At 36.8% G+C, this 24,462-nt stretch overlaps 1 long non-coding RNA gene across 2 annotated transcripts in view; it reads right to left on the bottom strand.

Annotated features, from left to right (window-relative positions):
- LOC135579673 (uncharacterized) overlaps positions 1–24,462 on the bottom strand; it is a 257,122-nt gene that overhangs the window by 181,442 nt on the left and 51,218 nt on the right. For both annotated transcript variants that reach the window (XR_010473280.1, XR_010473279.1), the window contains exon 3: positions 8,084–8,136. This is a non-coding gene — a long non-coding RNA (uncharacterized LOC135579673). The remainder of the gene's footprint in view (positions 1–8,083; positions 8,137–24,462) is intronic.

The raw sequence follows: 24,462 nt of genomic DNA, 5'->3' as shown, positions 1-24,462 counted from the left end.
TTTCAGATGAGTTACACTGCAATCATACTGCAGAACCCTCTTGTCCTTTTGTTCCATTAATAACATATTATTAAATGGAAACATTTTGCCCATATCCTGCCAAGCCAGTCTGTGGATACCACTAAAGGAGCAGTAATTAATACTGCTAACAATTCTTCTTACTAGTCTTTTTGTCTCATTATAAAGCCCTTTATTGTCCTGACCTTTCTGCATCAGAAGCCCCCAGGTGAAGAGGCTGAGAATTTTCTCTATCAGAACTCCTTTTAAAGCAAAATTAATAGTTATTACTGATTCAGTGTGCTTCCATTTTTGGTGTGGCCAGCTGGGAATATACTTAGGAGAAGAGATAAATAAAATTTGTAGCAAGGCCTTAGCACAAGTCCCTTTGAGAAATGAGAACTTAGACACTCAAGGTTACTCATCACTTCTGAAAATCTTGTCCCATCTAAGTACAACAGATTTGGGGACATGACTTTGAACAGCTCATGTTGCTCAAGATATTTTATGTCTATCTGTCTGTCTATATTATACATAAACAGTATTCATTTGATATATTTCCCAGTTACTCAAGAGATCATGAGTAAAAATGTCTAAGTGTTGAGCTTCTGCAACACATACCATAATAAATACACCCCCGGATTTAAGTCTTGTTTATTTTTACAAGGCTTTGCTATTAGGGATTTTATTTTGTTCCAGTGTGCTTTCTCCTCACATCAAATTCAGAATGGTCTTTTGTACATCACTGACAGTCTTTTTAACTTTGAACAACGTTATCAGAGTAGTAATCAATGTTCTGCTGAAACTCCAGGGATTCAACAGATACTCTTAAACCACATTACTCAGAAGCTCCTGCCCACAATTTGGAATAAATGTCGGTATTTGAAGAAAGCAAACATCATGTAAATCATGCCAGTTATTCTTCATAAAATCAAGGAAAAAAAAATTTCAAGAAATCAGAAAGAAAAGCAGCAAAAGAGCTGGAGGGGGAAGGAAAGACAGTAGCAAGAGAGAGATGGAGATGAGGAGAGAAGTGGAGGAGACGAGGAGAGGAGAGGAGGAGATGGGGAAGAGATGGGGAGGGAGAGGGAGGATGGAAAAAACGAGACAAGACTAGAATTAAAGGCAATGATGCACAAAAATTCCTGACAACTTTAATGGGTTGTCAAAGAACTCCAAAGCCTCCAAAGCAAATGCAATGAAATAGCAGGGCCATATAAATATATATAGAAATAAAAATGGAGCAAAGTATTTCATCTGTTATATCAGTATGCCAAAATCAAGCTGCTCCACCTAATAATCTAAAAATGCTGCTTTAGTTGATCACACCTGCAGCCTGTATTGGTTCTAAAGATGAACCTGCATCAACATCTCTCCTGTCTGTTTCTCCTGGAAAATGTTCTCAGCTTCCACAGTCTCTGATGCCAAGAAACCATAATCATGCTACGCTTTCCATCTTTCTTGGATACAATGAAGTTGATTAATTATTCTGTTTAACTGCACTATGTACAGTAAACGTGTATGCATGTGAGTGCACAGGCATGTGGGGCTTCTTCACATGCTGGTAAGCACAAGGAGTATGTTTTCTTAATATTATCAGTTGGAATCACTATATCTACAACACCAAATAACATTTCAGAAGAAGTGAAAAGTTCAAATCATGCATTGAGGACTCTGCTGTTGTCCCTAAACCCTGACCTACATCAAAATGATGATACACCATCAGAGGAATGTGGGACTGACTGGGTCTTCTGATACTTCATTACATCCTCAGGCATATCAGAAGGAATATGCTTGTTTCGTTATCCAAGAGAAGAATGCTTATTTCTCGGATAATTACATCTGCTTTTATGTGCCTCAGTGGTACAAAATAACCAGCTACAGGCAGATTTAAATTAGCAAATTATATTTGTAACTAATGAAAAAAAAAACAACGTGTTATTTTCCATTACCTTTCTAGAGAAATTTAGTTTTAAAAGACAAGATCAGATAAAGTTTAAATAGGAATTAATATAAGTACTAAATGACTGAAGCCATGCTATAAAACTTTCCCTATTAGTCCTGTATCTATGCGTATTTGTACTCATATACACAATGTTCCATACCCAGTATCGGAAAAAAACGTATTAAAAAGTTCTTTCGCCACCGTAATTGTCACCTGTGAAAAGAGCTAAAAATACAGCCATAAAAAGCAATGTGTCTCTCTGGTTCTGTGCTTCCCTACCTCTTCTCTACCCTTTCTTTTTTTTTAATTAAGATCTCTTTAGGGAAGCTGGATTTTTTTTTTTAGGAGTTAATCTATTCCTACTGCTCCTTCCCTATCTTTGATTTCAATCTCTGCATTACATGGTATTCCTGCACTAGTGAATCGTATGGGGTATTAGCCATAAAACTGAAGGTCCAGCAGAGGTTCTGTTCCCAAGCCCACACCCAGATGTTACCACATAACTACATTTCTTCCATAAACTTCCTCTTACACCTAACATTAAAAGGGCTCTTCACTTTTAAGGTTATTAGTCAATTAACGTCAATCATACAAATTATCTCTTCATTTTGGCACATGGACAAAAGGAATGGAAAACTAAAAAAAGATTAAGAAAAAAAAAATTGTACTTCTTTGTTCTTTCTTTTTTGCATTTTCTTCTGTTTCAATCTTTTACAACCCTCCCACCATTACTGCCCCCAAGTTTAGTGCTGTGCTGATAAATGGGGTCAAGAAAAGGTGGTAGATGCTACATGTGAGATCTACTATTTTGACGCTTGTGCCAGCAAAACTTTATGATTTTTGCTTGCATTCAAGCTCTGTAAAAAATAGAAAAATCCACCAACTTATGTCAGACATTACTTGCACTGTGTTTTTGTGTTTTGTTGTTTTTTTATTTGTTTCTGTGTTTCTTTAAATTGACTTTGAGACTTTCAACAGTTAAGAACCCTGTAGACAAGATCTACAAAGACCTCCACGCCATGAATGTTACCAAACGAGTGCTGATTAACTGCTTGTTTGTTTGTTTCTATTCTACATAAGTTTTTGATTAGGAAAAAAGGAGGTTGTACTCTTATTTAGGATCATGTTAATTTATTCAGTATCTCTAAGCTCAATCCAGTCATTTGATATTAGATTATTGGTCAGTGATCATTGTTGCCTGTGCCCTGCATATTTATGTTTTAACTGGTATCTAAATTATTAATTTGAAACATTCTTCCTGATGCAAATATTCCTTAAGAAAGATAGATTTCCACTGACTATTCAACTTCTATTCAGTTCATATTAGGCCTAGAGGGTTCAGCACAATGTAAGAGCCATGCTCAAGATGCTTACTGAAGTCAACGTTTGTGTTTCTGAGACTGGACTTTCTCCAAAAGGAGTTAAAATTGCTATTAGGAGAGGATTATGCATTCTTGAATGCTTTTCATTTTAATTTGTTTTATACTGTTTCATTTTTCCTTTCTTTTTTGAAATATCCTGTATATTAAATATCAGGGACAAAACATAGCATTTCTACAGATGTAGAATCAATTAAGATCACTGAAAATATCTGAAATTCATATTATTACTAATTCTGAAAGCAGATTCTCTATTGTTATCTTGTGCCATAAAAGCACTGAAAACCCACCAGAAAGCAGAGAGATTTTCTTCTACCAGGATTTCTGTCTGCAGAGGTGAGTCTTTAGGAGGTATATAGTTAGTATTTTGTTTTCTACAGTTATCCCTCTAACAAATAGTGTGCAATTCCCCTGTTCTCTTTTCTTTAGGAGGTCCAAAAGCTCCTAAAGCAGATTACGCTTCATTTTTTTGATCTAAAAGAAAACCTGAAGCTTCAGCTCTGAATGTTTCTGATCTAAAGGAAGACTTTTGAGATGGAGACGTCAGTTGTGAGAAATGTAATTTGTAATAAATAGGGCACATGAACAAATCACAATTAGGCAAAATAGATCATCCAATAGTCTAAAGCAGGGACTATTGTTTATTATATATATGAAGTATTCCTAGAACATTAGAGCTCATCTCTTTGGTGATATTAAATGTAAACATTAAGTAAATACCACCAAAGCTATTGCTACTAGGTTTTAGAAAAAGCAAAGCCATTATGAATGGTGCGCATTCACTCTACAGCACGTTCTTGCTTATTACTGCTATTAGAAAAACAAATCAAAGACTACAATAAGCACATTTTAAGCCAATACTTTTCTCTCCTGCCAGCTGTTTAACAACTAGTTTCTGTTCAGTTTCATGGAAATGCACACATTTATAACTGTGCTATATGCACAAATAAAAAACACAAGCAGGTTGTTTACCCACTTTAATTGAAGTATTGTAATCAACTGGCATTCAGGCATATACAATGCACATCTAACTCTGCTTTCCACTATACCTCCCTAGGACTAGCACAGGAGACTGAAATATCTTATTAGTACAAGCTAGAATATAGACTGGCAGCTTGTTATTATCAAGCTGCAACTGATAAATGAATTATTACTATTACACAGTTGAGGGAAAGGTGTTGTTTGCATATTTTCCATAAAAACCAATTACAAATGCTTTATAGATGTCATCATTACTGGATCATTACTCTGGGCCAACAATTTATACTCTCCAAGTTGCTTTGGAACTGTTCCCTCTATATTAGGTATCTGAATTGTTTTATTTTTGTTCAAGGTCACACAGCAGTTTTGCTGTTCCCTGATTTATTAAAGATTAATTCAAACAATAGGAAATGTTCTTAAAAATATCCTGCACTGATGCATCTAAACACTACCACAACAATAGCAGCAGGATTAGTCAGCACCATGCTGGTCTCATATTTCTTAAGGAGAAGCTGAAGAAGGCAGAATGGGACACTGAGAGGACAAACTTCAATTCAAGAAAGCATCTAAATAAGTGCTAACATTTAAGCAGAGTGGAGTTTTACTCCTACAAACTTTAAATCTTTGAAAGAAAACAAACTCTGAGTAAAAACTAAAACAAGAATTAAAAATAAAACTCTAGAAATAGGTGTGGAGGGGACCCCAACAGGTCAAAGAGATCTCTTGCCCATCATCATTTATGCAAGAAATTCAACCATATCTATTAATAAATGTCCCTGACAGATACTTGCCCAGGTGTCACTGCCACAGCCTCCCTTAACTGATTATTAAATTCAGTGGAGTCCTGCTGTGAGCTCCAGGACCACCATAAGACCAGGAGTCACTCTCAGTTATCCATCTTCATTCAACTTATACCACAGTCCCTTCTGGAAGACTACACACAGAAGATATAATCCTTCCCAGAAGATATAATCCTTCCCAACCACTTTGAGCTCTCATGATATGAGACATGTTGGCACAAATTTTAGCTGTGTACCAGTCGTAACAGCTGGCCAGAAGCTCTCTAACCATGTCTTTGTCAAATGTGAATAAATCCAATCAGGTAGCCCTAGCAAAAATACTGTGAGGACAAAAATGAGCAGAAAGACAGGACTCAAATTGCTGGGTAGTGCTCTACAACTACTGTGACTACAAAAGCTGTGCAGGTGACTGAAATAGCCATGGAGTCTTGGTATTGCTGATGTAGATAAACACTAATGGGGAAGAACTGACAATGGCAAAATATTGCCATAAAGCAAGTTGGTTAGTATTCAGTAAGAATGAAAAACTTGAGCTATTATAAGATGCATTTATTTCTAAAAGTGCAGATATTGCAGTGTTTTGCAGAAACAAATCATTAATACCAGCTGTAGATGCAGGAACTGAGTTGCAGGGGTGAAATGAGTGCTCTGCAGTCATTTAGCAAGTTTGTTTGGAAGGCGAATATACTCTAGGTGTTAATCTCCTGAATATGCCAGCCTGAGCACCAGACAGAGATTTTGCAGGTTCCTATTGACTCTCAGGAAATTGGGTTCCATTTTCAATGTCAGTATATTAGTCCTAATTCTGCACCACTTTATGATGAGTGACATAGACAGGTACCAGACACATGATCTGGATTTAAAAACCAAAAGGAGTCTGGTTTGTCATGCTCAGATTTGGTATTGATGTCAATCACTACCACAGCTGTGATACCTCTGCTAAATCAACATGAAAATTGCATGCAAATGAAGGGCAGAATCTGCTGAACTGCCACACAATAACATAAGAAAATACAACATCATTTTATTTGTGATCAAATAAGAATTTTGCAGTGCAAAACTAAAATGTAATGATTGCTGATTATAACAATCTAGTTAAGATCAGAAATCACAAGTGTAATATCCGCACTAAGTGCAATCCTGCAAAAGAAAAAGCTGCTGACTATTAAACTTCCCCAGTATTAGGTTTTCGTTACATCAGTTAATATGTGAAGTATGAAGCCTAAACAGTTTTCTAAATAAAAAAGTAAAGAACAGTTGCCATGGAGACATCATGAGTTGCCTTGGGGCCTGAGGAAACACAATTAGCCTACAGGATGGCTTTCAAACAATTTAATTTGAACCTTTTGGAGTTTCAGCGATGCAGTGATCTGCCAAAATAATTATTTGTGCTCTCTGTATTTTTTCAGCCAATATATATTAGTGTGTGTTCAAAGGTAATGATTACGGAGGAACATATTTTCATTCTGATATTTTAAATTTAATTTATAGAATGGAAACCTTCAGCTTTGAGTTTTAAATGTTGGATAAAAAAATATACATAATTAGTTAGCACAGAAATCTTCTTTTCTCTTCAAAACTTTCTGATTTTGCAACCATGCAAATTAATTTTTCTTTTTCATATACGGCTCCTTGCAGTCCACACTGACTCAAATATTACCTGAAAAATTGCTGCTTGCTGATTTTCAATCTGTGAATCACAATCCTTGGTCAACAGGATGCAACAATGGGCAACAGAAAAACAGGAGTTCTGTAAAAGGTGTCTCTAGATAATGCTAAAGGCATTATCTATCAGAAATGTTTGCAACTTTCACATTTGTGAAATTTAGTAACTTTGTTTTTTAAAAATAGATGTTGGACTGGATGTTCTCAAGGGGTCATTTCCAGCCTCAATGACTCTGTGATTCTAAGATGTCCATTGCAAATGATCTAGTTGGGATTGCTGACACCATGTCCCCTGCACCCAAATTCAGTAAGCACACAGGCAAACGTACATATAGGAGGAAGCAAATAACAGAATGTTTGATCCAGTACTCACTAACAAGCCGCATTGTCAGATTAACCTTGAAAGTTAGGGATGTGTCTTTCTCAGATCTGCTGACACCTGCAAGTCTGTTTATACATCTACTCATCTACTAAAAGTCTGTGCAACATTTAACATTCAAACACAAATCCTCCATCCATCATCTTGTTTATGCCACATCTTCTGTCAAGTTCTTGTCCCTCACTATGGCCACTGTAAGGTTTGTGAAAGGACACTAATTCTCAGAGCCAAGAACCTGTCTGGAGAGGACTATTTCAGCACAAGAGAGAGAATATTTCTGAGGGTACACAAGAGGACTGTCGCCTTGCAGGGCCTTCACACACAAAGGTGCTGTACAATAACAGTAGGATGAAGATGCTATAGAGATAATAGCACTAGTTCTAGAGAGAGTTACGTTAAATTGTATCACAAACTGAGTCAATGTCCCAAGCATACCAGGCCACTGTACATGGAAACCAATGGACCAAACTGTCCAGCTTCTCATTGTTTGAAACTGAGTCAGGGAGAGACAATTTCTAGTTTCTGAGGCTTTGGAGGGCACAACTGGGCTCCACAAGCTTGTTTTGGTTGTGGGTTGGCAATGGCCAGCTGTCCCTGGCCCCTCACAGCTCTGACAAGGCCCATGTCATTCATAATTTACTGCTTTGGAAGAAAGGGATTTTGTAACCACAGGACCTTCAGCCTGCACAGCATTAGTGAGGCTCCATAGGACCAGCTTTGTAGAGCAAAAGCTGCTGCTGAGAACCTAAAATCTACGCTCTTTGACAGTCATTTGAGTTCTGTTCTATGTGACATCTTTCACACATACATACACTTTTGCTCCCTTTGCTTTAGATTCCCTTTGCACCTGTATAATATCAGCTTGTAAAAAGTAATACATCACAATCTCCTCATAAAGTGATACAGAGTACAGAATCATGTTCAAATGTATTCCTACCTATATTCCGGTTTTGCAGGCAGAGAAGACCATTAGCTGATTTAGATGGCAACCTGAAAAAAATAAAACAAATCAGCAATTAACTTCAAAAGTCTGACCAATGAAACTATCTGTAAAAAATGATAGCTACAAGAGAAATGTACAATTGGCAAAGCATTAATAGAAATTGTCCAAGTAGCACTGAACTGAATATAAGGGAAAGGTATGGACAGAATATATTAATGAAAGTCAAAGCTGACAAATATAAACAATAGTAATACTCCTGTGTAGAAAGACCAATAGACTTAAATATCCTGCTCTTTCATTTTGTTAAGCATTATGTTTATTTAAAGCACCCTAAAAATAACCTTCTGTAGGATAGATTTTATAATTTTTACCAAAAGCCATTAGAAAAATACACATTTAAGCTGATTCAACAATGGTATTTGTTTCAATATGATAATCTTAGAGTACTTTAATTCTGTATTTTCATTATAGGAAAGCAAGCAGGCGCAGAACAAGCAGTAAGATCTCAGGTGAATCTCATATGATTTCAAACGGTATTTTCAATATGCCATCTCTGCCCCCATTGTTACCATACAGGGCTCTCTGCATGCTGATTTCAGCCTTCCACAGATGATGCCTTTGAACTTAGCACTTGCTGAATGTCCACCATCAAATAACAGATGTTCATTTCCACACTAAGATCATATTCTCTGACAAATGTCCTTGGTAGTAAAAAGTAAAGCACAAAAAAAAACCCCACCATAAATGGATTTGAATTAAGACATTTACTGCTTTTATTTAAACTTTCAGTGAAGAAAACGATATTCTTTCTTGGCTGTTATCCTAAGTCAGGTCTCATTAGAGAAGAGTAATCAAGGATTTGTGGATGAGTATATTTCCAGCAGATAAACACTCTGTTTCTGATTTTACAGCACTCTCTATTCACAATTACACAGAGTGAAGCTGAACTCTGTAGCCTTCAGGATATCTGTGCATCTTTCCTTCATTTAGGCGTGCATGGAAGTAGTTCAAATAACTTTCTAACATACATCTCTGTGTTGAGGTGCAGATCTAACGACAAGCAAAGTCTTATGGAAAGAATATTTGCTTCCATATAGAAACCTCCAGAGACTAACCACTCAGACTAAAAGCTGTTATGTGCTTTTAACACCTCAGATGATATGAGCTATTCCTGACTGTTAGATCTACCTAAAATCTTTGTATTTCTAATAATTTACACCTGCCTTTAATCGTCTGAACCTTTTTCTCAAAGGAAGCCAATTATCTTCAATGCAACTTTGCATATCAATTAATATAAATAAAAGAAACACATATTTCTTGGTAGGTTTTCAGTGTAATGGGAACTCCATCTCATTTTCCCCCATCTTTCCTTTAAAACAATCTGGTAGGTCATATTGGAGACTAATGCTTTGATATGAATATGCACAGATCTCCAGAAATTATTCTGATTAGGAGAAATACAGATAAATTTTCAATTTGTGCATCAGAATAATGTCATGTTACAAAATGTTTTGAGATCGTATCCAGGAAAACAGTACTAATTTTATGATTATTACTTTTGAAGTGCAATGTAATCTCAGATGATCATTAGTGACGGCACTACACAATTGTTTGTTAACAGTAAAAATTATTTTAAAATAACAAACTGTTAAACACATACATTTGAGTGTGTGTGATTTAAGGATCAAACAGTCTCTGTGCTGCTGTGACTAACCCATTCCTGACACCCCAAATATCTTCTCATAGTTGCACTGAATCGCAGCATTCAGTGTTGACAATCACTGCTAAGTCTGCAATTTAAAAACTATTCTACTTATTAGCAGAAGCTGAACAAAGTTTCACTAAGTTGGCAAATAGGGAATGAACAGCTCAGGAATGCAGAAGAATAGAGGTTTGTGAAAAATTCAGTAAAAAGTAAAAATATACCACTTTATACCTTGATGGCTACTAGCTTCTTCCCTATCTGAGTGACACACATGCAGAATGTCAGTTGTATCCAGTCAAACATCAGTAGTAACTAACAGTCACTCCCACTGTGGTGGGGTTTTTAGCCCTGTTTCTGTCTAGCCCCCCACTAACGTAATGTATATCATCAGGGGCTGAGCCTGCAAATGGAATTAGTGTCCTGCAGACGATGTGCTGGATCTTCCAACTGAGCTCTGCTTGCCTTACTCACACCGCCCTTAGCTATTTCTTCTGGTAAAATACATACTATGAACCTAGCAAATATTTTTCTCTTTGAGAGGAATGGTCTGATACTTGAAATATTATTTGAAAAAGATATTAAACTGATATGCTGGAACAGAACTGTGGAGTTAATATTGCAAACAGCGATTTGGATATCCTCTTTAAGAGACATATCATCTTTTCTAAACTGACATATGTTTCAAGATAAATGAGATCAAACATCTTTAAAATACACTTTCTCATCTCTTAGCAGTTGGACAGGAGAGATATCCTCCTCCTTAGTCTATCAAACTCATTAGATGTTTCTTCTCCACAATAGAAGTTGAGTGGTAGGACATTTTAAGAAGGACTCCCTGAAAACACTGCCATAGTCCCATAATGAGATTCCAGGAGGCTGAACCTCAAAAAAATAGGTTTTTCTTATGTTGATCATTTTCTCTCCTACACCTACAACCATTCAACCATGTAGCACACTCCCGTAACATATGAAAGCATATTAACTTATATTTAATTTATACTCATTTTTGAGTCTTTGGAAAAATCAACAAAGAAAGGCGTAACAAGGGGAGAGAGAAGAACTGAACTGGCAAATACTAAAACCTTTATTAAAGTTGGACGGGGTTGGAAGTGTAGTTTTAATGGGTGATCCAGTCATACCGTATGATTTAAGTAACAGGTTTTCTTCCTTCCTATCAACAGTTTTCTTCAGTGTGCTTCACAGCTTAGGAGAGATTCTGTCTACTAAAATTTCATATATACATGATGACTTGACTCTTTCTGAGACATTATTTGCTATACTTAAACCATAGAACAGGTAAAGTAAATTCTAAAATGTGACAATCCACACATTCTACTTTGTTAGTTAATGCTATTTTAAAATATTGTAATGAAAATTATTTTACACATTTATAATTTACTACCATTTCAGCAGATCTTTCATTAAACAGAAAACCATATCTGATAGTTTTAGAATGTGAATAAAAAGGTAATTCCAAATCCTTTTCAAGACATTATCCAACAAGTCATTACACTTAGTCATCAATGATACCAGCAGAGATGAAGAGTGTCAGATAATTTAGAAGTGTATTTACGGCATTCACATCTTATTTTTATTTGTCTTACTCTTTTAAAGCTTTGATCCTAAATTTATAGCTATGAAATTTTGAAAAGTCAGTTTGTGAGTCCAAACAGAAAATAATGTGCAAAGAGAATATAGAAAGCAAGCATTAAATAAAAATAATTTCACCAAGTGACATTCTGATTGAAGTGAAATAAAAACAAAAATGTGTAAATTCTAGCGGTAATTAATTTTTGAGCACAGCCCAGTTCTTACAGTATAGTAATACTCACCAAATAAATAGTAGTTCTTTTTCATCAATGACTGTATATTACCTACTAAATTTACTCTTTGTGATGCTGTATAGTACCTCTTAGCCTACAGAAATACATGCTCTGACGAATCACAAGGGATCTGATCTACAGCCTGCTTTACTGTTACAAACAGGAACCTTCTTCTTGCCGCTAGTTGAGACAGGCAGCAAACAACCACAGTACATCACAAGTTTTGCTGTTTGAGGCAAAAAAGTCTGAGTTAAACACCTCCAGAAAGCTTTCAAACCTGTCGGAGAATGACAGGATTCTCTCAGCTTGAAGAAATCCTCAGAGGATGGAAAACTGGTAGGGCAAATTTCATAACAGTCATTTCTTGTCCTTCTAGCACAGTAAGAATTTAAGAGCAGGGTAAAGTAATTGGAGGTGGGAACACAGAAAATACTGACAATTCTCCCTGAGTCAATGCTTTGGAGATTGTGCTAAAGGATACCTTTAATTTCAGCTCATGTTAACCAGATGCTGCTGGTAAAGAAAATGTAGTTTTAGTGTTCAAAAAAAGTCCTGGGTTCTACTTAGAAGCTGTAACACAGAAAATCTCAAAGCCTACCTCCTTTTCTTCCAGATGAAATTTAAACTGTCTCGAGCTTTGTCACAGATTAAGTACTTACATATGTGATTAGACCTTCAAATCTCTGCACAAATTTCTTTGTCCTTAATACTTTCCTTGCATGTTATATTTTTATTCTCTTAATGTGATTGTGCAATGTTCTTAAAATGTGTGCCTTAAAGAATAATTCATCTTCATCTACCCTTTTACACTGCTATAATAAAAAGTTTTAGTCTCTCACCTGCAATTTAATCATATCCATACCATTTGAAAATATAGGTATACTATGCCTCTCATATGTCATTCTATTTTATCCTGTAATCTCTGCTGATATTTTAGAAATTAATCTTTCCCAAGCTTATGGAATGTGAAGAAAAAACCCATGGTTGTCATCAATTATATGTGCCCAAAATATTAACTTTATTACGCTTCTATACATTCATTTATCTGTCAAACAAAAGATCATCAAAACCTTATCTTGGAACTGCAATATTAATCACACTTCAATTATTTGATTCAATTTAATGTAAAGTGTTCCAGATCATTTTAGTGTTGGATACTCAGATTTAACTTGATGCTGAATGATCATGTTCTTTAGTACAAGAATTAATCGTAACTGGTTTTGAAGCAGAAACCTTCTCCTTCCCTGCCTGGATCATCTTACAGCATGGTTCTAGGAGAACAAGAATGTTCCCATTTTTCTACAGTCCCATTTTTCTGGTACAGAGTATGTCACATTAAGATATGTATCCTTATATTAGGCCATTCTATGAGTGGGCAGGGAAGCAGGACAACTTTCCCATGGTCACACAGAAAGTCCATCACCTGACAAGGATTTCAACCAGCATTGCCATGTCTCGGACTGGACAAACCTTTCTCTTCAACTGTTCCACAGCTCAATGGGAAGGAAGACATGGATATCTACACAGGGAGGTTCGTTGTAAAGCTAATCAAAGTCCCTGAGCATCACCTTCTGTTCTAAATTGTTCAGTTCAAACCCACGTTTGGGAAATGCTGGAGTCTCTCCTGAAAATAATTTTCTCAGTCAAAAATTAGAGGTAAAGTGATCCATTTTTTATTAAGTCAAATATGATTTTTTAAATCTAAAATGCCTAACATCTTCATCAAACACCTTTTGTATCCCAAAGACCATGAACAAAATGCTAAAAGTAACAAAATGGCCTAAAGGAACCAGTCAAAGGATGCATGAGAAATGTATCCCTTCCCTCAAAAATGTTGCAAAATTCATCTTTATCTACAGCTCTTGCACAGAACTAAATTATTCCCCACGGTGATTTTTTTTTCCCCATCAGGAGTTATCAATTGCATTTTAAGTGCCTCATGTAACAGATCTTCTATCATTTTCCATGAGAACTTGTTCTACAGTTGAATAGCTGAAGATCCAGAAAACACATCCAAGTTAAGAATGCTCTTTAATTGGTGCCTGTTCGTATAACCCAGTAATTATCCTTTTTCTGAAGTTTAAGCCTCAAATGAACTTATATGGCCTCAGTCCTGTTAGAGGCCTGAAAGAAACCTTAAAAAGATGACAGGAGATGACAGGCAACATATCTCTTTTCACAGAGAAATATTGTATGAAATATTAATCTGACCCAGAAAAGATCATAATCAAAGACTAGCAGGGGCCCCTTGAGCACGGTTAGTGCATAATTCTACCCTCTGAATCTTGAAAGCTTAGGGAACTGATACATGAAGGAGCAGAGCAATAAAGCAAAGTGTACACCACTGATAGGAATTTTAAAGGACTATTGTAACATCTGCTACAGAGTTCCTTATACATATGTATTTTCAATTATTCTTCTATTAGTATTTATTTTAAAACACAAAAGGAGATACTTATAATCACTTAAAAATACTATTGAACAATTCCTTAATTTTGAAGAGTTAGAGACTCAAAGAAAGTGTACCAGCAGAATTTAAAATTGATTTCTTGATGTCAGAACCATTTCTCCAGAATGAACAGAACATTTACAATCACTTACAAGAAAGAAATCAAGAGGACCTTAGCTTTATTTAGTGCCAAATACCATTAGCACTGTGGACATCTTCAGACATGGAAACTGCCAAGTCACGGCTTTGAGTGAAAAACTGAAGAAAATAGGCAACTAAAGATCTTAGCTCAAGCATATTCATCAGCTGTAGTGACGCTGCCTCTACATTTGTCTGCTATAAAAATAAAATGTTGATTTGAGTTGCTACTGTATTTTCATTGCTCACGGAAAAAACTCTCTTTTATTACTATCTTCTTCATGAAATCATACCTAAACTAATCCTGAGTTACTGATCTTTTTCAGATGTTCTTTAATATGACAGATCCTGCTAATACAGGATAATGAAAAATGTATAAAGTTCTACTGATTACATGTACAAGTAAGTAAAAGAGAGTGAAATCAGGACACTAGATTCTAGGTCTTACAGTGCCTGACAGATTTTCAGCACATGTATTACATGAATTATTTCATCAACTGCCTAAATGCAGGACAGACTATCTATAGTATCTTGTTTGGATAGAAACAAACAAACCAAAACCCTCTTTTCTTTCCTCAGAATGTTACCATTATTACATTTGACCTATATCAGTACACAGCAGGGCTGATGATGCCTTGCAGTTCATTTGCTCACAGCAGACACACGTTGCCAGCTGCCTGCTCATCCACACGAGTATCTGGTATCACATAAAACATTCTGAAAACTGTAGCCCAAGAAAAGTGTTTACACTACATCTCATCTGAGAAAGTCACATAAGGCCAAACTCTTCTCCCATGAGGCCTGAAATCTACAAAATTGTCTAAATGTTTAATGAAATGTGAAACCTTTGCTGGTTTCTCCCGCCCCTATGGGATCCACACACAACATAACACATACAGAACTCTCAGGCTAGCTCAGTCTGATATACATTATTATTTATGCAATAGATGCAAGATTAATTATTTACAGTACATATTTAGTCAGGTACACATTCTCTTATCTTTAAAATGAGCTTCCCATTTAATTAATTTCTCATTATTTTCAACCGCATGCTTGCTCATAAGCATATTTTAAAAAGCAAATTTTGCTCTGTAAGTTCAACAAAAAGCAGAGGTATGTATGAACAAGCCTGAAGGCCTCAGTGTCCAGAGGATGGAAAAATCTTATGAGCCTTTAAGTAAATAAAACACAAATTGCTAGAGAAATGTCAGAGCAGTCGGCAGTTCTAAGTCAGCCAAAACTGCAGTATGCATTGCAGTAACATGAAACTTTCTAGGGTACATCTAAATCATCTCCCCACCACATATGGTTTTGTTTCAAGACATATGAGAGGGTGTACCAAGATAATCCTTGTGATGGTAGTTCCTGAGCCCTTCACAAGCCTTCATGGTTGTCATTTTCTAAGGAAGTGCTTTCACAGAGGGGAAAAGGCTCGACGGTCCAGAAACTTAAAACGCTGCAAGCACATTACTGTCTTCTTGAAAGTGATTTTCCCACAGGAATTCAGACCTGCAGCATTAAAAATCTGCAGCACAACAAGGCTGCAGGACACATTTGAACAATGGTCTCGCTTTTTTGTCCTAATCGCTTTTTCATTAATGCTACCAGAAAACTTCGGAAGACAGGATACATGAACAGACGTGGCTAATTATTGTTGTTGGAGTATTTTAAATTGATTTTCTGCAGGCTGTCATCAATGTTTTTGTTGTTTGAATTGCTCAGGAATGTTCTACGCAAACACAAGGACTGATCCTGCAAGGTGATGAGCTGTGGCCTTGAGCCAACCCATCACAAAAATGCAAGTAGATCTTCATACAGTCTGCACGTGTGTTACGAAGGGTTTCACTCAGGTGGTATAAAAATATTTAGCATCTTACAGGATTTAGCTCCTGTCTTAAAAATTTTGGTACTAATATTTATTTGTGCTGCAGAAGTCTGTCTGATGAGAATAGGAAACTAACCTAGATGGACACCAACCTAAACATTCCTGGCACGCATTTCCCATGCAAACTACTCTTCCAGGCTTTCCATGTTCTCTCTGCCTGACAGTCACTGCTGTTTACTGGATTTATTTTTAAATGCTGCAGATTGCTTTTGAACTTCAAGTCCCAGATACTGATTTCCAAAATACAAAGCTTCTGAAAGAGTTTTGTGTAGAAATCAGTCTCAGCGATGTTATTGGACTTTTTTCCCCAAGATCCTTTTGACACAAAAGGAATTTATTTTTAAAGGAATCTGCGGCAGATTATGCATAGACTGAGACCAGACAGCAACAAATGCAAATTAAACTTTCACAGGAATAGTATTTGCAGAGTTTTTGGAATTCTAATATAACTTTCAATTTAGACAGTGGCAACAAACACCAAGCAAAAAAATGTTGCTGTTGATTTCAACAAGTTCAAACAGTAGTTATGAAGTCAAATATGCCAGAATCTTTATAGCCTCCAAAATAAGCAGAGGCTGGAGAGTTGGGCGGGGAATAACCTAATGAAATTTAACAAGGGAAAGTGTAGAGTCCTGCATCTGGGCAGGAACAACCCCAGGTTCCAGTATAGGTTGGGAAATTACATATTAGAAAGCAGTGTAGGGGAAAGGGACCTGGGGGTCCTGGTGGACAACAGGATGACCATGAGCCAGCACTGTGCCCGTGTGGCCAGGAAGGCCAATGGCATCCTGGGGTGTATTAGAAGGGGGGTGGTTAGTAGATCGAGAGAGGTTCTCCTTCCCCTCTACTCTGCCCTGGTGAGACCACATCTGGAATATTGTGTCCAGTTCTGGGCCCCTCAGTTCAAGAAGGACAGGGAACTGCTGGAGAGGGTCCAGCGTAAGGCAACGAAGATGATTAAGGGAGTGGAGCACCTCCCTTATGAAGAAAGGCTGAGGGAGCTGGAGAAGAGGAGACTAAGGGGGGACCTCATTAATGTTTATAAATATATAAAGGGTGAGTGCCATGAGGATGGAGCCAGGCTCTTCTCAGTGGCAAACAATGATAGGACAAGGGGTAATGGGATCAAGCTGGAACACAAGAGGTTCCACTTAAATTTGAGGAGAAACTTCTTTTCAGTGAGGGTGACAGACACTGGAACAGGCTGCCCAGGGGGGTTGTGGAGTCTCCTTCTCTGGAGACATTCAAAACCCGCCTGGACATGTTCCTGTGCGACCTCACCTAGGCGTTCCTGCTCCAGCAGGGGGATTGGACTAGGTGATCTTTTGAGGTCCCTTCTAATCCCAAACATACTGTGATATTGTGATACTGTGACATCAGAAATCCAGTAATTTCAGAAAACATTTTTTAAATTTGTAATAAAAATCATCTGGGCATTTATGTCTGAAATCTCATCTAATATAAATTTTCACTGAGTACAAGAAGTATTCTAGGAGAGGTGGGGGAATTGGCTATGTCGTCTTGATAGTCCAACTGTAAACACAGTTGGAACCCACTTTATTATTTCAGCTATCAATGTTATAATACTTTTCCCAGATCTGCAAACTGTCACATGTCACAGCCTCACTTCAGCTACTCCTGCAACTCCAGCAGAGCTCAGACCAGCTCTGGGACAGGTCTCCAATCGCAGCTACAGCCACCTTGGGCCTCTGCGCCACAGGATGAACCAGAATCCCAATATTCTCTGAAGATGCAAAGGCCTAAACTCCCAAGAGGCGCTGTCATGCGCTCCCTAATCAAGGATATCACCTTCCATCTGATCTCAAGTCCTCTAAAAGCCACTAGTTGTTAGCTTTTCTGCAAAATACTCAGAAATCACATCGAACACCAGCCCTTGTTTCCTGCACCCACTTCCAAATTAAGTTTCCCTTAGCTTTTCCCAGATGGACACCTGCAGAAGCATCACTGTCCCTAAGCTTTGTCTCCCACAGCCTTTAGGAGAAAAGGCTTGCACACGTATCAGCTTTCCATGTTAATCTCACTGATTTTAGGAGCACCTTTTCTAATCGCAATCCACTACCAATCTCTTCTAGAGTGTCTAAGAAACACAGCTTTCCTGACCAGTACCATAATTCAATTACCCATTTTTTCTGCACCTCACAGGCAAACACACGCAGAGACAAAAACGCTGTTCGCTTTCCTCCAGTCACCCACAAAAACAGCCCGATCAGTTTTTAAGTGTTTGCAACAGCACACCTGCTCCTGCCTTCATTTCCCCAGAAGACCCCATATGGCCGTAGCGGTTTGTCAGCAATGCCAGCCTCCCCACCCGCTGTGTTTTGCACAGGTGGCTGCCCAGCTGCTGTGAAGTTTACAGTGATTGACAGAAAATTTGCCAATGTACACCTTTTTCTTGCGTGATAATGTGAAAACAAATACAATGACACATGGAGCATCGCAAAGCCCCGCAGTTAGAGAGGAAGGCGAATGTTGGGTAAGTCAGCTGGAAAAGTGGTTTTGAGGCAAAGAGCCCATAAGGAAGAAGCTCGCTTCTCAGGTTTTGCTCTTAATCTCAATGTTCTTCAGTTTTCTCCTTATCTCGCAAGAACAGAGGTAACAATGCAGTTGTGCAGGAAAAGAAAAAATTAACAATTCTGAAAATGCTGAGATTACCATCCAGAATTGCAGATTATTCTGTGATACCTCCATTTTCAGCAAAACTCATTACTGAGAACACTAGTTACAAGTGTATTACTCCTCGTCACTGATATGTAATATAAAGAATGGGGAAAACAGTTATGACCACTAAGAAGTAAATTAGTGTGAACTAAACACTTCTACTAGATCTTCAGTGAACAGAGATTCAGCCAGCATAAAAGCAAACAATCACTAAATAATCTATAGTTTCTAAAACTGATGTGATTATGTAATTTTTTGTTACTCTCTCATTCTGAATTTTTAAATGGAAAATATTTTCTCACATCCCAGCCACAAATGTAGCTACTGTTTTGAGCCCAGATGCAGATTGTCTCAAAGGATATACACAAGCAGAGACTAACTCGCTCAGACACATGCTCATTGGCTTTTCACAGAACCCTTTAATTTTGGCCTTTTTCCTTTGTTACTCTCAATAAAAGTAAAATACAGCCTTCAATAATTTCCATTTTTCTTTTTATTGCAAATTTGAGCTTTAATGCGTTCTCCTCAAGTACTTCATAGCACCATCTTTGGCATCAAATGGAGCTGAATTAAACATTTGAGATTAAACCTCTGTGGTTGGTTTGGGTTTTTTTCATTCTTTTTAAACACATTTTCTCATTGGATAATGTGAGTAAAAATATAAAGTATTTTGCGTGCTGAAAAACAATGCACAAAAAGAAGGCATATGGATATATGAATACTGTAAGGTCTGATGCAGTCATCAAGAATTTGAGAGATGAAGCTGCTCATCTGTAGTGTTTATACAGCTGGTATGATAACCCCTTCAACTTATTTATTAGTTCCCCTATATCTCTGGATTTCTAGCTCAAATATTTGTTCAGACTGTGTTGTCATGGTCCCTCTGACTCTGAAGTCCTTGTATGTTTCTGTGCCAAGATTTTTACAGCCAACAACACTTCTGATAGTTCACTTGCATAACCTCTTCTGCCTTGTTTTATAACATACACTTAAGACCCCCAAACAATCCATCGCTTATGACAGTGTTCAGAACAGCTAGAACAGGAATTTATTGACTAGATTTCTGTACTCATTGGTGAACAGAATTTAAGACACTTATATCTGCCTCCTGGATGAAAGTAGTTCAGAAGGTTTCTTTTTAATTTATCTTAATTTTGCTTAATTTCATTTCTAATTCTTAATACTCTTCTGCTGTTCAGGTTTTTTATCACGTGAGTGAGCATATGTTGCGGTGGAATCTAGAGGTGATGGAAAACGCCTTTACTGTAGTTGCTACAGGATAGTGCTAGAAATAGTACAAGAAAGCAAAGCCAATGACAGATCTATGCCACATGAGACAGTGCATTGGTAATCTCAATTTATATGGTATATAAATATGATAGCAGTTAAGTTATCTCATTATATTTTAAAACATTTAATCTATCAGTTCAAATTCAGAAGTATGTATCAGGTGGTAGAAATTCTGTATTGGTAACTGGTAGAAAAAGGATTCTTGCAGGTTGTTAGGAAGCTTCTCTTCACCTACCAGTTGTGCTGGATTGTACCACATAGGTGAGCCACTTCACACATCCCACTATAGGAATTTTTAATATAAAGTAGTTCACCAAAATTATTCTCCTTGGGTCTACTGGTCGCAAAATAAGATCAATGACTCTTCCTACCCCCAACAAGAACATTTGTCCACTATTTTCTGATCACGTACCTGAGGAACCACAGTGCCATTTTATCCTTCCCTGTAACTCGGCCTCACTGAAACACGCAATCCTGTGTCACATAAATCTAGATATATTAGAACTTCTGATACTGGCACTCATGCACACATTTCTTTCTCCACATCCTCAATGAGACTTATGGTTCTCTGATGTCCTTTGACAGAAGGAAGGAAGAAAGAAAGGAAGGAATGATGAGAACTCTAGCATTTGTGACAGAAAAGAGACAGATGCATACAGGCTCTGGAACGGAGACTTCTCGTGAATCAACATCCTGACTGGGGAAGAAATAAAGATATTCTCTGATTTGATAGAGAAGATGCTGAACTGTGCCCTCCTGGAGCCATTGGAGACTGTGAATGGTATAGTTAACACACGATGCTTCTACACAAACCGCACAGCACGCTACCTCCCAGAATGAGAATGATCATACTATCTCTCAGAAAAATTAATGAATGTAGCACCTACCAACATGGGTTAAATAATAATAATAATAATAATAATAATAATAATAATAATAATAATAATAATAATAATAATAATAAAACCAAGGCACTCTTGAACCTCACAATGTTAGCGATTAACCTTTCCAAAGTCAAATGTTCAGAGAGAGCGAGAAGGTAAAATTAAAATAAAAACATCCATCAGGGATGCTCTGTCATTGCTGAGGTTCAAAAATGAGGCCTTCCGAGCTCACCTATATTTTTTTTTTTAAACAGTACAAAATTAGTTGACTACAACATAGCACTAAGATGAATCCAGGCTTAAGAGACATATATATAGATAATAATCTAAATTTTGAATTGCCATTAATTGGATGGAAAAAAGATGATGCAGGAAGGAATTATATCTTAATTTATTTAGATTTATTAAAATAAAAGGAGGACTACAGTTTAATGTTGTTGTGTAGCACCTAAAAGCTCACAGAAAAAATACTCTTTAAAGAGATTCTGGAGTTTACATGGGAGAGAAATTAAATTAGGAAAGGAAACTTGCAGGCTTGCAGAAGAAAACTTGCAGAAACTTGCAGAAGTGCACCAAATTACTGCACTTTAAAATAAACATATCAAATGCCAGAACGTATCAAACTTGAAGAAACTTGCAGAAGTAGTGCAGCAAATTACGGCACTTCAACATGAACATATCAAATGTCATTTCAGCTACGCAGTTTGTACTCAAGATTCTAACTTACTCTGGAAATCTCAATGGGATGCTGGACGTACATAAGAACGAGGTGCTCAAAGCTGTGAAATTCTTTATGGATTTTTCAAGGAAGCACTGAAAACTGTAAGAGAGTTCATGACACAGTATCTTTTAGTCTGCTTAGATCTCTGCTTATCAAATGGCACTAAAATGTTACTAATTCTGTCCTGAAAGAAGCATCAAAATCCTTCTAGCTGAAATACCATTTTTAATGATGGGAAAGATGACACAAATTTTATCACGCAAAACAGACATGATTAGATTCACTCAGTTCAACATCCAAAAAGTAGAATCTATTTTCCATCTAAAAGTATTTTGAGGTGCTTTGACATCTCAGTAACATAGCACTGAACAGTCATTATTTATACACATTATACACAATGTCTTTCATAAGATTGGCAAATTACTTAGTATTTCTTTCCCTTGCCCCTTATAGATAATCTGGATCTGGTTATTGCATAAAGACCTGAGCAAAAGGTAGGGTTGGGAAAGGAATTTGAAAGCAGATTTTGGCTAGCCTGTGGGTTATTTTACAAAGAGCACCATAGACATTAAGTATTTACAGACACCTCTAACACATCTGAAAGTGCTGCTCACCAGCACTGTACACAGCTATTTCAAGCAGAGTCAAATGAAAAAAGCCATCTCTGTATTGAAGCCAATGGGAAAGTTGAACACAGAGCACATACCAGAAATTACTTTTGAATCAGCAGCTTATTTTAAAAAGCTATAAGCTAGAAGTCTTTAATGCTTTTTACTGATTTTTAAAATAACAACCACAAAACAAAACAAACTAAAATAAAAACAAAAAACCCAAACAAACAAACAAAAAACAGCAGGAATCCCCTGCATAAAATTCCAGCTTCACCCACAACAGTGTGAAGCATAAGTGATTGACAGTATTTTCACAAAATATTTGCCAAAAAAAAGAGCTTTCCTCCACCCACACACACACAAAAAGTTTTTCTCTAAAGTTGTCAACATGTTCTAATGAAATGAAATAGAATTGCAAGCATTTTTAGGAAAGGACCCCAACTCAAAATGTTACAGATAAATTGGATAATTCATATAATATTAGTAACATGGCATTCAATGAAGACAATCACAACTGATGGGGAACTTTTAACACTTGATGCTCCAAAGTTGAGCTGAAATCTAACTCAGCTGAAAATTCCTGTCTCAATATAAAATTGAGTTTTACTTTGGAAAAATCAAGATTAAATTATTACTCTAGCAGAAAATCTAAATTCACTATAATCTACAAGTGCTTTCAGCTAGGACACAGCAAGACACCTTGCAGGACCATTTAGTTTACCTGCAAAGAAAATTTATGACCTACACATTCTACACTTATTCAAGGTTTATTTCTGCAACATGCACTCCTCTAGTTTGTCTCAGCAAGTCATAGTCTGAATACCCCATTTCTCTCCTGTATCCATAAAAACCACAAGATGCCCCAATCTCATTTCTATGACACCTAAATAGTTGGGATTTTTCAGCTGGGTTCAATAGTGTTGACCTACAACTCTCTTGTCTTTTCTTAAAAACATGAAGACACCATGGATAATCAGAAACATTTTATTATGATGACTGAGATACACAATGTAATGCATTGTAATCAAATGCAAATCAAATAAAAATTGATTATTTACTCATAAGTGTATAAAGGATTTCAGTACTGGAAAGACATAAAGAGTGCAACATGCTGAAAACTTCAGCACTTACAAATTCTTCCTTTGTGACAAATGTTCTTTCTTCACTTGATGATGATTCTACTTTATATAAAGTTTTTTTCACTTTCCCTGTTCAAGTCCCTTTTATTCAACACTTCAGAATGAATTATTTTCTCCTTGGTTTGCAGTCAGCCTGAGGGATTTTTGAAGATCATAACTACTGAGATTATTAATTGGACAACACTATTTACAGACACAAAGACTGAACTGTTCCACCGCTGTAGCACAACAATCTGAAGCAGTACAACAGACTTCTATTGCACTTCATAGCCTTACTAAGTAATGCTGCTATGAAGATTGCTTCTTAGACAAAGAACATTGTAAAATTGTGGCTTCCATCTGTAAAACTGAATAATTGCATTCCTAAAACCACACACAGGGACAGCAGCACCCAACTCCTCTTCCTATACATAACCAGGCTAAAGAATACAGCGACATGCACATGATAGGTTAGGTTGTATCATATAAAATAAGTATCTGTGCAATCCTGTCTGCTACCTGTTCTCTCTCAAGCAGCAGTGTACTAATTTTTTGATTTGTGCAAAAATAATCCTATTGTTTTCCTTCAAAAAATCTCATTCCAACTTTCTTTTCCTGCAATGTCAAGAACAGCATGGCCAAGCTTTGGTCAGTGTTGACCAGTGCTTATTGACCCATTCGGAGCCACTCTGTCATGACTTCCTGCCTCCTGCCTGTTTACCTCACTGAGTTTTTGTTTACTTTATCCCAGAAGCTCCTCAAAAGCAAGGGCTATAACATTGTTCCATTTCTAGAGTACCATATACATGACTTTGTGACTGCAATTGCAAAACACTGAGAGATGAAAATAATAGTTTTTTTTTAAATAGTAACATCACAACTAGCTGGTTTTTAATTATTTTTTATTAATTTGCAAGAATACAGCCATAAGAGTATGGAGAAATTAGTGGGTTTTCTGCAGGCAGTGGAGATCTATGCACATTTTCTATAAGCATTCAGCTTGTGACTAAGGACACCAAGTAGGGCTAGAGCTTGGACACAAGACTGATTTATTGCAGGTTCTCAGTTAA

Source organism: Columba livia, chromosome 5 (assembly GCF_036013475.1).
Source record: "Columba livia isolate bColLiv1 breed racing homer chromosome 5, bColLiv1.pat.W.v2, whole genome shotgun sequence".
NCBI lineage: Eukaryota > Metazoa > Chordata > Aves > Columbiformes > Columbidae > Columba > Columba livia.
This window is presented reverse-complemented; position numbering and strand designations above follow the sequence as displayed.